Source organism: Oncorhynchus masou, chromosome 18 (genome assembly GCF_036934945.1).
Source record: "Oncorhynchus masou masou isolate Uvic2021 chromosome 18, UVic_Omas_1.1, whole genome shotgun sequence".
Classification (NCBI taxonomy): Eukaryota; Metazoa; Chordata; class Actinopteri; order Salmoniformes; family Salmonidae; genus Oncorhynchus; species Oncorhynchus masou.
In genome coordinates, this window is record NC_088229.1 from 32,161,378 (window position 1) to 32,171,314 (window position 9,937).

General features: G+C 44.0%; 1 protein-coding gene across 3 annotated transcripts in view; it reads right to left on the reverse strand.

The window, feature by feature from the left end:
• Positions 1-9,686, reverse strand: part of lamb2l (laminin, beta 2-like) — a 63,331-nt gene extending 53,645 nt beyond the window's left edge. The window contains exons 1-2 of one of the 3 annotated variants that reach the window (XM_064923004.1): positions 9,545-9,686; positions 9,230-9,316 (exon numbers count right to left, since the gene is read on the reverse strand). The gene's annotated coding sequence lies outside the window, so the exon portion shown is untranslated. Of the gene's footprint in view, positions 1-9,221; positions 9,317-9,544 lie in introns of all 3 variants that reach the window. The other 2 variants (XM_064923003.1, XM_064923006.1) reach the window with 2 other exon arrangements.
• Between the last annotated feature and the right edge of the window lie 251 nt (positions 9,687-9,937).

The following is a 9,937-nucleotide window of genomic DNA, read 5'->3' on the forward strand; positions in this document are numbered from 1 at the left end:
GTGGTCACCAACCTTTTCTGAGTCAAGATCACTTTCTGAGTCCAAATGCAAGCTGAGATCTACCGCTCAGATTTGGTATTTTATATGAGTTAAAAAATGTAAGTCTATGCAACAGTTCTGTAGCAATGAGGTTTGTGCAGTAGGCTAGGCTGTAGGCCCAATACATTATCACCGCATATTAGCTTTACTTGAATTGCTCTGCCAATCCACTGTTGTTTGGGCCATTAAAAAAAAATTGATATAAACATTTTGAGGTAGACGATATGATCACACCGGTAATAGATCAGTTGTTGTATTACTTGTGAGGCACAGCTGAGTGAGCATACATTTAAAAAATGTTCTTTTTAATTTGTATTTTACTGCGCTGATGGATGCCTGCGCATCTGATGGTCAGTCTCAGCGGAGGGTTAGAGCAGCAGACTGAGGGTCCGCCTCTCAACATCCCTCCGCTCTCCCTTTCCTCTGCTGACGCTGGGCAAAAAGGGACACCGTCTTCCAGCTGATGGCGAAACTGTAGTCGCACCACACAAATCCATGTTGTTACTCCTATGAACAGAGAAGGTGAAATATTCCTCTGCTAATAATAACGGAGCAAGCCTATCGATACACTTTCCTACTCATTCATTACAGCTGAAGTGCTGGTTGCAGCACGAGTGGAAGTAGGGAAGAACAAACATGTTCATGACTTATAAAAGTGTTGAAAAAAAAGTGCGGACAGCGCTGAGTAAGCACTTAAACATGAACTCACTGAGAACAACAGCAGCACATGGCTGTATTCATTGACAGTTTATCTCAAGTCATGGTTTTAAAAGTTTTGAAATCTCACAGTATCACCTTTGCTGCAATCAACTTTGATCGCGATCAACCTGTTGGTGACCACTGGGTTAAAGGGTTAAACCTTTGTATGAGATGGCTGTAAGGTTGTGTGTCAACCAGCCAAACCACAGAAACCACACAACGGAACAAAGCCGCCCTCACATTCACTGCTCTGTGGTTACATGACCTTTGACCCTCTCTATGAAAGGGCACTGCGATGGAGTCCGATGCGGGACAACCGCAGCAGATTCAGAACCTGAGGAAAAGTGATTTTATAAGCATGTCGCTATGGTCTGATCTTGATCTTGCATGTGTTTTTTTTGTGCCAAAAAGTGGATGTGTGTGTGTGTTCACATTGAGAACATAATGGTAACCCGATCGAGTCCCAATCAAGACAGAGATGTCTATAGCTCACCTGTTTAAAGACTAGTGGGGAGAGGATAACATAGCCAACTACATCCTCTCTGTGAATCAAAATGCCAATTCAATGGCTCCATAGAGGAGCTCTCCACTTTGAATAAAAGAGCAATACATGACCTCATTCATCCTTCCGTCAAAATAGGTATTGAAAGACATCCATCCTAAGGGTGGTGGTGGTACGGTAAAGCACAGCGAACACACAGGTCAAAACCCCCTCAACACTAGATTCTTTCTGCTAGTCTTTTATCCTGAACTTCCAAGAACATGTCCAGGCCTCTGGCCTAGACTACAGTTGAGTGAAAAACACGGAGGGTCTTAAAGTAACTGTCCAGTTTTTCCAGATTTCTATGAAATATTGCCTATAATTAATTGCAATATGAGTGAAATAGTTTTCCTTACAATTTTTTGTATTTTTTATGAAGTATGTTAAAAAACAGCTCTTCTGTGTTGGCATGGTGTGGGCGTACCCCAACAACAGAATACTGTGGGTGTATACCGGTCATTAAAAATATTCATGCGAGTAGACCACTGATTGGCCAGCTCGTCTTCCTCAGGTATGTTTGAGATACAAGTTTTTAAGTGTTTTTTTCTCAAATGTATGCTTTGAACAAAAATATGAGTCAACAGCATTATTTGGGTATGTTAACAGAATATGAACTTTAAAAAGTGACATTTTCACTGGACAGTTACTTAAATACAAATCCAGATAATACTGTCATACTTCAGTTCAGTTCAGTATACTCAGTGCACACGCACACACACACACACTGACACACATACATATTTTAATAGGAGGGAGACATGTGGTTGGAACAGAGCTCACCGCTATGCCTCCCCAGTAAAAGTCAGATGAAAGATAAAGTAACCTGGGGACACTAGACAAAATAATCCCTGGCTTTCATATCCTAGAACACAATAATGATAAGCCTTGCCGTGTGCGTGTGTGTGTGTGTGTGTGTGTGTGTGTGTGTGTGTGTGTGTGTGTGTGTGTGTGTGTGTGTGTGTGTGTGTGTGTGTGTGTGTGTGTGTGTGTGTGTGTGTGTGTGTGTGTGTGTGTGTGTGTGTGTGTCATGTAGACGGAATACCAGCTGTGTTTTCATGGACAAATAATGCTTCATAACAGTACTGAATGAAATGTACACATCATAATGAACTCGTTTCGATAGCAGCAGTGCATAGGCAACCATTCAATAACACATTTCTTTAAAGGTGCACTAAGCAGAAATCGCTCAGCCATTTCCTGGTTGCTAAAACCATAATAGTTATGTGGCAAAATAAGCTAGAATCATTGTACCATCTAAACCGCTGTTAAATATATTTTCCATAAGCAAAAATATTGTATTTTCAGCTGTTTGAAGCTGTTGTACAAAACCAAAAGTAAAAAATGCAAAAACTAAACTGAAGAACAAGCATAGAAATAGTGCACATAGAACAGATCTACTGCTTCAAAGACTTGCTTTCAAGTAGAATGACAGACCTATAACTCACATTTCAGTGTGAATTTTTCAGGTCGCCCAAAAAGTTACATTTTGCCACTTTAACTGTCCTGGGTCAATGTTCACTGCGACATAATTCAAAGAAAGGTTAACACCTAAAATAACTAATTATGCAGTCTGACTTATTTCTTTAACTGACCTTCTCGATAAATGACAAAGATGATCCATTCTGTATGCGGCCATCAGATCAAAAGTAAAAGGACAGGCAGAGGCAAAAGGAGTGACAGCAGGCCAAGTACGACAGAGCTTGGCAACATCAGGTTGCTGCTCACTCACATTAGGTCATGATGGAAGAGTCTCTCTCTTTATAAAGGCACGTGACTCAGCGTGGCAACCTTCACAGACAACATGGTCCAAATTCAACACTGAAACAACGTCAATGAAACATTAATAGTAAAGGAGTAAAATGCTGAGTGATTAGGATCAGTGTTTAGTCTCTGGATGACCCTCAGGACATTTAAACCCCTTTCCAGAGCTGACCTGAGACCTGATATCTATCACTAACCCAAATATACTGCTGTGAGTCCTTGAACAAACTAGTGGCCTACAGATTGTATGTCATTGTTAACCTGTTTGTACTTAATGAACTTTGACTCTTTCTACTGTAAGTAAAACTATGACCAATAACCTGTCTAGATTCCCCCTGATCAAATAGTCCTCTCCATACAGTACGGCTGGGAAGGAGACAGACCACCCAAAAGTGACATCCCCAACAGAAGGAATCAGTATAGCTATGTAATGATTAAAATCCCACTTCAAATACTTTATAATCCCCTGAGAACTTCAAACATACACTACTGGAAACACAGGAGCCTCTTCCCTGACAAGCTCCATGACATAATCATATACCGTCTGCATGGCAACTTCTGTTGTGTCTTCAACTGGGTTACGATTAGAGCTGCGATTGATATACGACGATTTTCCTTCCAGAAATAAAAAGACATCTCCAGGTTTAAATCCAGGATCATCTGAAATTGTCACGCCCTGACCATAGAGAGCCTTTGTTTCTCTATGGTATAGTAGGTCAGGGTGTGACTGAGGGGTATTCTAGTTTATATTTTCTATGTGGGGTTCTAGTTTAGTCTTTCTCTGTTGGTGATTTGTATGACTCCCAATTAAAATCATCGTTGGTAATCGTTGTCCCAGTCCAGAGCTTCCAGCAACGATTCCCAGTCCAGAGCTTCCGGCGTCGGTTCACAGTCCAGAGCTTCAGGCGACGTTTCACGTTTCACATCCAACAACGGTCCACAGTCTGGAACCTCCAACGACGGTCCACAGTCCGGAACCTACTGAGACAGTCCATAGTCCGGAACCTTCTGAGACGGTCCACAGTCCGGAACCTCCTGCGATGGTCCATGGTCCGAAAACTCCTACGACAGTCCATGGTCCGAAACCTCCTACGACAGTCCACGGTCCGGAACCTCCAGCTCCAAGGCCGAAGCCTTCCTCTGCATCGGGGCCCAGTCCGGGCACGGCGTTCAGTCCAGCTCCAAGGCCGGAGCCTTCATCTGCATCGGGGCCCAGTCCGGGCACGGCGTTCAGTCCAGCTCCAAGGCCGGATTCTTCCTCTGCGGCGATGTCCAATCCAAACACGGCATCCAGTCCAGCTCCATGGCCAGAGCCCTCCTCTGTGCCGAGGCCCAGTCCAGACACGGCGTCCAGTCCCACTCCATGGCAGGAGTCTTCCTCTGCACTGATGTCCAGGCCAGGGCCAGTGTCCAGTCCGCTCCATGGCAGGAGTCTTCCTCTGCACTGATGTCCAGGCCAGGGCCGGTGTCCAGTCCGCTCCATGGCAGGAGTCTTCCTCTGCACTGATGTCCAGGCCAGGGCCAGTGTCCAGTCCCGCTCCATGGCAGGAGTCTTCCTCTGCACTGATGTCCAGGCCAGGGCCAGTGTCCAGTCCCGCTCCATGGCAGGAGTCTTCCTCTGCATTGATGTCCAGGCCAGGGCCAGTGTCCAGTCCCGCTCCATGGCAGGAGCCTTCCTCTGCACTGATGTCCAGGCCAGGGCCAGTGTCCAGTCCCGCTCCATGGCAGGAGCCTTCCTCGGCATCGAGGTCCAGTCCAGGCACAGTGTTCAGCCTGGGTCCATGGCTGGATCCGCGGGTTCTTCGGGCCCGCACCAGAGCCACCCCCGATGCTGGTGGATCCGCGGGATGAGCAAGTACTTCGCCCCGCACCAGAGTCACCACTGACACTAATCACCCTCACTACCCTCCCCATTTGGTTTCAGGTTTTGTGGCGGGAGTCCGCAACTTGGGGGGGGGGTACTGTCATGCCCTGACCATAGAGAGCCTTTGTTTCTCTATGGTATAGTAGGTCAGGGCATGACTGGGGGGTATTCTAGTTTATATTTTCTATGTGGGGTTCTAGTTTAGTCTTTCTATGTTGGTGATTTGTATGACTCCCAATTAAAATCATCGTTGGTAATCGTTGTCTCTAATTGGGGATCATATTTAAGTAGCATTTTTCCCACCTGTGTTTGTGGGATATTGTTTATGTGTAGTTGCATGTTAGCACTCCATTGTCGTCACATTTTGTTTATTCTTTATTGATTTGTTGCGTGGTTCACTTACTTTAAATAAAAAATATGTGGAACCCAGATCACGCTGCACGTTGGGCCGAGTATGCTTCCAACGATCGTGACAGAAATATCTTTCTGTGCCGATCTCCACAGTAGCCTAATTGGCCCAAGTCTTCAATGATGCAGACAGAGTGTATCTGTATGACAGACATACAACAACTTGTTTGTGTCCTTCCATTCCCCTTAACGGTAATGATCTGTATCAGATCCAGCGTCTCAATGCAAGCAAACTAAGCCGCTGCAAGGTAGAGACAAGACCACCACTACCACATACAGAATAAGTAATACAATATACAGGTAACTGCCAAAATAAAGGAAACACCAACATAAAGTGTCTTAAAAGGGTGTTGGGCCAAAACAAACCAGAACAGCTTCAGTGCACCTTGGCATAGATTCTACAAGTGTCTGCAACTCTATTGGAGAGCAGCGACACCGTTCTTCCACGAGAAATTCCATAATTTGGTGTATTGTTGATAGTGGTAGAAAACACTGTCTCAGGCACCAATCCAGAATCTCCCATAAGTGTTCAATCTGGTTGAGATCTGGTGACTGAGACGGCCGTGGCATATGGTTTACATTGTTTTCATGCTCATCAAGCCATTCAGTGACCACACGTGTCCTGTGGATGGGGGTATTGTCATCCTATGGGGGCATAGCCATTGTCCTGCCTTCTAGATCTCATTTTGTACATATATATTGGATTATGTAACATGTGCCCATCTCATTGATATGAAATGATTAAAGGTACACACGTTGTTGAAAGGTACACACGTTGAACTAGGTCATTGGAATTATTTCTACGGCCACCGTGCGTCCTGCGTGTAATGATCACATGGGCACGTGTTCCAACAGTTTCCAACATGTTTTTTTTTTTTTTTACTGTTGCCTAGGTTTTACCTTGAACCCATTTGTACGTACATCATCCTTTATGACCACATGTACCTCTGGGATTAATTCAAAAGTGAATTGATTAGTTTCCACACCCACCATGCGTCATGTGTGTAATGGTCATATGAGGTGAAATGTGTGCATTCTGGGGAGTGAGCACTCATTCTGTTTGACCTGACGAAGATCCGTTTTGGATCGAAACGTAGTCAGTAAAGCAGTGAATTGGGAGCTGAAACAGTATGCGGCCCTTCCTGATCGTTACAGGCGGCATCGCCAAAATAATGGCCTGCCCAGCATTTTCATACATGACCCTAAGAATGATGGGATGTTAAATGCTTAATTAACTCAGGAACCACACCTGTGTGGAAGCACTTGCTTTCAATATACTTTGTATCCCTCATTTACTCAAGTGTTTCCGATAGTTTGGCCATTACCTGTACATTCTCCTATCTCTTTGTAATAATTTGTTGAACTATGGCTCATTACAATGATAAATATTCAAGACATTTTCAAAGATGTGCTCTGTGTCTGGGCTGAAGTTGAAGGCACTTTAGGGACATGTAGCTTAAAGACTACTGCCTCTGACTTTCTGTCAAATGGATTATAACTGAAGCTGGTGAATTCTAAGTGTATGCACAACGCCATAATGCATATCAGTTGTTCAGTCACCAAGAGAGAAGATAGTGAGACTTCATTTCCAGAACATCAGGGTGGGCATATGTGTATTATTCTATTAATTTGTCTTTATTCAGAGTTACCAGGAGAAGACAACGGCTTGGACAGCTTACATGGGAGACAGGCAGAGTATTTTGACAGCTCCTTCACAAAGGGGTGTGGCCACAAGTTTGAATGGTTTCCCGTTATTAGTGAGATATATTTCAGACGCAATCAGGCATTTCCCTGGAGATGAGCATCAGCTCAGATCATCAGAGGGTGTGCATTTGCGTGCGTCTGTGCGAGTATGTGTGTGTGCGACTGTGACTTTACTGATAATTAAATGGATTTCCTAAAGATCCCTTTATCAAAGAGTTAAGATGACATCTTCTGTGAAGACAGATGAGGCCTCAACTGTGAGTCATGTGTTATTCCATCAGACAGCTTTAATCACATGGTTTTGCCAAGGGTACATTACATTATTTGACAGACAGGGGCTTATCTTCAATTATCTCTTTACATTGGAGCTGAACAGCTGTCTGGAGTCCCACTGTAAGCTGAACCAAAGCCAGATGTAATTGAGAGACTAATCAATAATACAAGTCCCAAGTCCCATGTCAGGAGGAAACAAGGGGGTGATTTCAGTCAAGGAACATGATTAAGTTCGAATCACAACCCCAGAGAGAATCTCAAATATCAAAGACATATTGATACAGTGTTTTTGGGCTTTGGCAGGGGCCCCTCTCCAGACACTAGCTCCTCAGAGCAGAACAGGGCTGCTTGGGGCCAAGACTTGCAGATCTCTTGAACCCCTTAGGTTAGTGACACACACACAGCAGTGGGGCTAAATACCAACCAGGAGCTGATTAAACTTATACTAACTAAGCCCACAGACAGAGGCCATGGAAACCTTTTAGATGTTTAAACAGTTGCCTGGCTACCCAAACTCCTTGCTCCAACCAAACGCTACGCCACACCCATGGACGTAGGTGGCTTCTCTGCAACGAGTCTGTATCGGAGTACCTCTCTGAAGATTTCCAGACGGGAAATTCATTTTAGACCGTATTATTGGTCCCAGAAACCGGGTTGAACCAGAGCCAGAACACACGTGGGTAAAGCAGCGTTTGAAAATGTGTCATTGGCTTTGAAATTCTGAGTGGTTAGAGATGATCCAATAGCTGATGACTTTGTTTTGTACAACACACCTCCTTTTGACATCACCACAAATGACTTCAATGATGGCTGTCTCAGACTGAACTCTATAGCGAACGGTAGAGCTACGGAACAATTCAGTTGGAGTCGTGAGGTAATCCAAACAGTGCCATTGATTGGGAACATTTGCAAATAAGTGCCAGCAGGGTCCACAAACCTAAGAGTGATGGTACATTTTGTCCAACTCATGTCACAGTTAACAGACAAAAGTAAGATGGATGTATAAGGGCTATTTTCCAGCCAAAGCCTCATGTCATAGAATAGTCCTACATATACATTGGGGATTCCCTAATCAATCTAAAAAATCTTAACTGTGACTGAAAGTGATTGAACAGGAGGTCCCCCTTTCAATGTTCATTTGAGTAGCTTCCTAATCCCAGTGGAATGTGTGAAATGGTGTCAGTAATCTGCTCGCCCTGACCCTGTGGCCAGTGGAGTGGCAGAGGGCCATGCACAACACAGAGAGCTGCTCTGGTGTCAAGCAGTAATAAAACAGGAACAAGGTATCGTGTGAACCGAACAGCAAATATAAGGAAGAAGTTAGAAATGGGTATAGAGAAAGACCAAACTCCTGGAAAACTGTATACTTCAGTGAATGTTCATGAATGTCATTATTTGCATAACTACTGTAATTTTCCTTCCATTTTTATCTCAACTTGCCTTGTTCCCTGTACTAAAATCTCAGTCAGCAGACCAGGGGTTAGGACTGGGAGCTGGAGTGTTGGCCTATGATCTTCCTCCCTACCATATCTTTCGGTGACAATATTTGACCACAGATGATGAGATACCTTTGCAGCTCCTGATTGTGGATATCTGATTATCCATAGCAAGCTGAATCACTTTATGTGTTATGCTCTAAGTTACAGGCTACCTAATATCCATCTGCATGAAAACTAGATGCACACTATGAAAGTTATTACATTGATTATAATGAGTAGGATACAGTAACCTCCCATAAATCAATGTCACTTTGAACACGAGCCTATTCTGTAAACTTCCTCGGGGTTCTACAAACACAGGTTCAGGATAAACGGTCGCATAACAGCAGTTATTTATTACCGTCAACGACCGATAAGTGTTTGAGAAATAAAGAGGGGAGTGAAGTTTAATTCTACAGCTAAAACGAAAGGTAAAAATGTGCAGTAGTCTCACCTGCTCACCACTTTCTCTGATCCACTGTCTCTGCTTCCTAGCCCGCCTCGACCACCTGTATGACTCCTATGTACAGTTTGGTCTGCAGTCCAGTACTGCACAGAAAGGAGGAGGAGTAGAAACCAGCGTTTATCAAGGTGAATATATATATATGTAGGCCTACCCTACTGTACAAACAAGGTAGGTTTCTGTTAGGTATGGGCGCCACCCTGACGCTGTACTGACTGGGCTACAGTACTACACCGTTCAACCCCCGACATCGACGTCTTTCAGTCAGGTAGCAGGTAGGTTAAAAGCTGACGTTAAGACGACATAAATGTTACCTTATCGTTCAGGACATCAAAGTTAAACTTGGACGAAGTAGAACAAAGGCTCGGTTTGTTTGATACACATTGCAATGCCCTTAAACCTCGTTCAGTATAATTTCCCGTAATAGTCACTTGCTCCTTTTCCCATCTGCCTCTCTCTGTCTGTAATCGTTCTACAAATATTAATTTCCCGCTCCTCCCCAATAACTCTGACCAGGACAGGTATCTGCCCAGTCGTTACAAATTTAGAATCAGAAATGGAAATAAGAGGGGGGGTTGAACATGTTTCATTTCTTCATTTCCCGTGATAATTCTTAATAGTTAGGTTATGGGTCATTTCCTTTGTCAGAAATAATTTTGTATTTGCTTTTTTAGTGCCTCCATGTAAGCCTGTTGTAGGTACTGCAG